Here is a 6,658-nt window from a genome sequence, read left to right on the forward strand (position 1 = left end):
CACTCAGAGGTCCAGGTGTTGGTGTTTGCCTGTTCTACCACCTGGGCTTCAGGATTTCTTCACAATTGGAGGCTGCAGGGCTCCGACAGCTCACCTGGTATTGGGTTAGAACCAGCAACGCCGGAGCTTTAGGAAGCCTTTAGGTTGTTTTCTTCACCTCCTTTCAGATGAATGCTTCAGGGTACTTATCTGCCTGGGGCCCCTTGTAGTTCTGCCCCCCTTATTTTTGCTGAGGCACTGGGAGACCCGTTTGCTGGGCAGCTGCACTGCAGCTCCCCATCTTTCTTCTAGTTCAAATGTTCCAGGGTTTTTTTTCTGGGGTGATATTTTCTGTGTTCTCAGAGGTTGATAGGGGAGAGTGAGAGTGACTACCTTTTCACTCTGCCATCTTGGCTCACTGAAGCGGAGGTCTCCTTTAGATACTTTAGCAATTAATATCTCAACACCCTCAAAATTGTGTTGACTCTAGCATTGACTTCCTCTATGTATATTTGGTCCAGTCTGGTTGCTTTGTTTTCTTTGTTTTCTTCAAATCCATTTCTACCTTCTTTATAAGTACACCTAAGATTGTGATGTAAGAGTCCAACTATGATAGTTCCACTGTCTTTGATAGTGGAAAAAAAATGTTGTAAGAATTTTTTACATATCTTTTCAATTTTTATTCATGTTTTCATGTCAAGTCCATCCTTAAATACCCTCAGAAAGATCTTTTGCTCTGTTGGGCTTCCTTCCAAGTTTTCTTTAAGCTCACTTTACACACACACACACACACACACACATACACACACACCTTTTTGCCAATTTATGAGGCACACTATTGACAATTTTCAATCATCTTTTTTGTAAGATTTTACAAATTAACTCAGGTTTTCTTTGCTGCTAGACCAACTCTCTATTCATGATGTCATGTTGCCTTTACATGAAAAAGGTTATTGAGGGCTGGGGAACGAACAAAAAAAATATTCCTAGTATTGAGAAGGTATGGCATAATGGGGGAACAGGGGAACCCAATGGATTTTAAATCAGAAGATAATGGTTAGAGTTACAGTTATGGCATTTACCAGTCCTGTGAACTTGGACTAGTCAACTCTTTCAATTTCCTCATCTGTAAAATAGGCATAATCACATGCACTGGATACCTTGCAGGGCTCTTATAAAGATCAAATGGGTGTAAAAGTGCTTTGTAAATTTTGGAGCATTATATAAATGTCACTTACTATATAAAACCATGAGTTTTCTGCATCTTAAGAGCTAAATACCTCCTACCTTATGACAGAGAAGACCTAATGGAGGGTGACTATGATAATCAAAGAGTTGGAGAAAATGGAAAGAAGTATTGCCCTTTAGTATGAGAAGATAAGACTAATTCATTTAAAAAGAAAACATTTATTAATTATCAACTATGTATAAGGCAGTACGTTGCTTTTATTATTGGATAGATTCTTAGTCTCTTTTTGTTATCTAAGAGGACAAATGAGCCTTCTCCCAAGATAGTTAGAGTACTTAATGTATGGACCATAGAGCTGGTCTACTATGGTAGTTCCTCTGTTCTTAGAAACTGTCTTTTTCACTGAATTCATGACTGTCATGAAGACTTGTATTCTTTCAGAGGTATCAGAATTATTAATAAGGTTGTTCCCTATACTCTCTCATAGAACTAGTCAAGTAAGTCCCTAGATCTTTCATACATCAACCATGATTTTTGTCATTTATGCCTTGAAGGGTTGATGTATAAGATCTTCCCTATCCACAGCCAAAGCCAAGGGACAAGGAACTTCCCTAACGTATTGTTCTGGGATTTGTTTCAACCCACACCCACCTCGAGGAACTATTCCTTAAAAACAGGTCTTAAGGTAAACATCCAGGAACTTGGCCAGTTCCTGGGTATTGACCCGAGACATCTTTGACACAACAAAGATTGTTCTTGAGGTCAGAGAGTTTCAGCCAAAACTCTCAGGTCCTTAAGGCCTGTTCCTTGGCTCCCTGCCTTCTTTGTGTAAGGATGATAAAAAAAGGTCTTTCTTGGGAAAGTGATTTTGGGAGTCTCCCTCAGAGAGGACGCTCTGCTGTAGGGACTTTCCCAACTGAGACCCTGACAGCTGTGATACAGGACTCCCCTAGCCAGATGTTCAGGGGTTGGTGCTTCCTTGGATTGGTGATTGTATTTCTTCTTCTTTATCTCTCTATCTTTCTGTTAATAGTCTTTGTTTCCAAGATTGTATAATTATATGTAATCACATTTATGTGCCTGTGTGTTTATGATTATTATCTTTATTAAATCATTTATAATCTAGGAAAAGTGTGAACATGTCTTTGTGGGTACAGATCCGAACCCGTGAAACAAATGATAAGTGCTGCACATCCCGTAACATCTTACTGTTACATGCCCCAATCAACAACACAAGTAGATTGCAAGGTTCCAAGGTTCCAAAAACCGAAGATTTAAATGAACATTAATTTCTTTAGAAAAAAAAATATTCAGACAAAATATGACAATAGAACTCATTTTTATAAGAAATTTAGCTAATTAAAAAACTTATTAATCCATTTTTATCTAAAACATGAATACAAAAAGGAGGCAAAAATCAGATCAAAGCTAATACTTCATTTCATTGGGATTTGGTGGCAGTATTTGGAGGGGCAGTGTAACCAAGCAGATAAGTACTGCTCTTTTAATCAGACCTGGTATCAAATTCCACTTTAAACCTGGCCCTAGACTCTGGACAAGTTGTTTAATGTCTCTGGGACTCAGATTCCTTATCTGTAAAACAGAGATAATAATTGCACCTAATCTCAGTATGCTTTTGTTGAGTATCAAATGAGATAATGTACATAAAGTGCTTTTCAAACTTAAAGTACTACATAAGTGTAAGATAGTATCATCCCCATTATTACCTTTGTGCACCTACCTCTGAAAGGGGCAAGGCTATTGGAGACAGGAGAAATTCTGCTCCACTTTATAGAAAAACCATTTCCTTCAGTCTATGACACTACTGAATAACTCTCAACTAAAACTCTTATTCTCAGAGCAGCTAGGTGTAAGAGTGGATAGAGCACCAGGCCTAGAGTCAGGAAGACCTAAGTTCAAATCCAGCCTTAGACACTTACTAGCTGTGTGACCTTGGGCAAGTCATTCAACCCTTTTGCCTCAGTTTCCTCATCTATAAAATGAGCTGGAGAAGGAAATGGCAAACCACTCCAGTATCTTTGCCAAGAAAATCCCAAATGGGATCATGAAGGCTCAGACATGACTGAAATGACTGAACAACAAAACTCTTACTCTAGCTATATCTTCCTCTACTAAGCAATTGTGTTATAAAAAGACACTCCCATTCCAACCAGATAGTCCATATTCAGGCTTCCTAAAGGATAGATACTAACTTTGCCTTTTGAGCTGTTTGAAACTACATAGAATAGGGAGGTAGGGCCAGCCGCAAACTTGAAAAACTTTAAATTTTTCACCTAATTTACAAGTAGAATGAGTGAGTATATTTTTATCCCTGATTTTTTCCAATGTCTTTAATGGACTGTTAATGAGCTGCCAATTACTTATGCAAAATGAAGAAAACACATTTAGCAGTTGCTATAACTGAAGTTGGAATAAACTACATTAAAGTGTTATAGAATAAATCTTTCTCACTTTAATAATCGTCTCTGTGCACATGCTATCACTCAGCTTGTGTTGTTGTTATATTAGTAATTAAACCAAAATGCTATGGATTAACTTTGAAGGTGCAAAAATAAATTCCCAACACACAGCAGGGACTGTATTTACAATTTATAGTCAGATAAAATATGTCCTAAATTTTATTCATCTATCTCTGTTGGCATTTATATGGTACCTATTACATAAGTATTCACTGCACTGTACATAGTGAAATGAACCAGAGTACGATAAAGAAAGAAAGCAACAAGAAAGAGAAATGAGGGTATAGTTAAGCTTTAAAATGTCAAGTGATACAAAGATTCTCTGAAGTGCCTCTTTCTGGTGTCCTTCCCTTACCATCTTTGTGGGACTACTCAAGAGTTTGCTAAGTGATGATCGTCCAATCCAAGGCGACAACATCAATTAAATGCCTACTGTGGGTGATATGTCCAAGAGGGAAAAGGGACAGAATTGGAATCAGGATGATCTACTTGGATTAAAGGCCTGGCTTTGTTACATGATAGTTTTATTGCCACAGTCAAACAGCTTGACATCTCAATGTGCCAGACAAATCTTGAAGACTAAAAGCTACAGATTAATTAATTTGAATCAGTGAAGCAAGTTTCTATACCAATAATTCCCTACACCAATAAAGTCACATATCTAGACTCCAGAGCACCCCACAAAAATTTGCAAGGCGCTTTACTAGGTACAGTGTTATCCACACTAGGATAATGTTATCCACATACTCAAAGGCATCTGTAATTTCACTGATGTGTATGCAGACTGGAAGCCATCTATGACTGCCCAACTCATATGACTTGTTCATGTCTTCCCACTGATTCACTACAATGGAGTTACCCAATGTATCACAATATTCCTCAGTCTTACCACATAACCAGCCAATCTTTTTCAATCATACATTTCTTTTATGACATCCTATACTCTGATTCTTTCTAGTATCATAATTATCATAGACTTAGATAATAGTATCATAGATTTAAAGTTACAAAGGACCAAGAGTCCATCTAGTTACAAGGATCATAGTGGCTCTTTATTTTATAAACGAAGAAGCTGTGGTTTCTATTTTTTACCTTATTGTAACTTGCTCATATCTGACATGTGCCTCCCCATTGCTCTCTGAATTACACACTATTTTAATTCTTCAGAGACTGTGGTGTTCCATCACTTGTAATCACACAACAACATAAGTTGAATATTGGCATTAAAAGGATCTGCCTTTACATCAGGGAGAAATTTGGGGTTGTTAGAGAAGGTTTGCAATTTCACAAAGGCGATCTATCTTGATCTTCTTCTGTTGAGTCATCTATTTACAATATTTATCCAAGATATGTAAGTAGATCAAGATAGATAGATATGCATGCGTTATACATATATATATATATATATATATATATATATATATATATATATATATATATATATATATATATATATACTTCCTGATGTAGAAGTTCAATAGACTGTTCATTTAACTGCACATCATATGCTTTATCTATTTGGTTTTTCTTGTCTGGGTAGCTGAGCCAAACTCTTGATTGGTTATGGATTGTGTCTAAGAGTCTCTGCAACATTCCAGGAATTGATACAATCAGCACAATGTCACCTACAAATGGGATCATCTAGAGGGCCTTACCATCCAAAAGGAATTCCGCTGCAACTTGAACTCTCTACTGTATCTCCTCCATGACAATAGTAACCATCTTTGGCAGGTATAGGTCTACCTGTGTTATACTTCACCTTGTGTTGATGAACTAAGAGTCCCAGAATAAGATTCCATTACATAAATTTGATGTATGCATAGGTGATACTTTGTTGGAAGAAAACCTTTCAGGTGGGTTTTTTTTGTTGTTATTGTTTTACTGAGTCAAAAGCTTTTTAATAGTCAACAAACCATAAATACAGTGACACACAAGAATGAAAAACAGCTTAGCTCTTGTTCTTAAGGAAGTTACAGTCCAAAAGGAGATATGACATGTGCACATATAAATATGCTGCAGAACAGAATGTGACAGGGCAAAGGAGAAATGAAGAGGAGAGGGAGAATTGTTTAGAAACTAATATGGGTGCACATGGTAATTACCTAGAAACTCAAATTTTAAAAAGATGAAATTTAAATTTAAAAGATGGAAATAAGGGAAGCCAAAAGAGAATGAATACAAAACATGGCTTGCTCCTATAAACATAGTGTGAAAAGTGATGGAGCTCAGAATGAAATGAGATTGTTGAAGAAAGCCGAAAACAACAAAAATGCTATTGTAAACTATCTTGAGGAAAAGAAGAGGGAAAGACAGGGTAACTGCTTAGGATGGATGGACAACGATAGTTGATTACAGCAAAAAAGGATGGTTGCTCAGTCCTCATTTTACTTCTATTTTCTCTGCCAAAAAAGAATGAGCTCTGAATTAGAAAGGAGTGGGAGGAGGGGAACAAGCATTCATATAGCTCCTACTACGTGTAAGGTACTATTGGTAAGCACTTTACAGATCTTATTTCATTTGAATCTTTACAATAACCCTGCAAGGTAGGTGCTATTATTTTCCCCATTTTTATAGATAAAAAACTGAGGTAAGCAAAAATTAAGTGACTTGGCCAGGGTCACACAACTAGTAAGTGTCTGTAGCTATTTTTGACATCAAGGCTTCCTGACTCCAGGCGCAGTGCTCTCTCCACTGTTCCACCTAGCTGTCTCTTAAAGGCAAAACAAATATGGATAAGAAGGAAAAGATACATAAAATGAATAAAGAGCTAGTAAGAGAGTACTTAGTTACACTTGATGCATTCAAGTTACCTAGCTTAGATGAACCAGACCCTGGGATACTAAAAGAATTGGCAAATATAATTGTTATGCCTCATCAATGATCTTTGAAAGAACAGGGAGAGGGGCAGCTACGTGGTGCAGTGGATAGAGCTTTAGCCTTGGAGTCAGGAGGACCTGAGTTCAAATCTGGCCTCAGACACATGACACTTACTGTGTGACCCTGAGCACGT

Source organism: Phascolarctos cinereus, unplaced genomic scaffold, assembly GCF_003287225.1.
Source record: "Phascolarctos cinereus isolate Bilbo 61053 unplaced genomic scaffold, phaCin_HiC Scaffold_5;HRSCAF=322, whole genome shotgun sequence".
NCBI lineage: Eukaryota > Metazoa > Chordata > Mammalia > Diprotodontia > Phascolarctidae > Phascolarctos > Phascolarctos cinereus.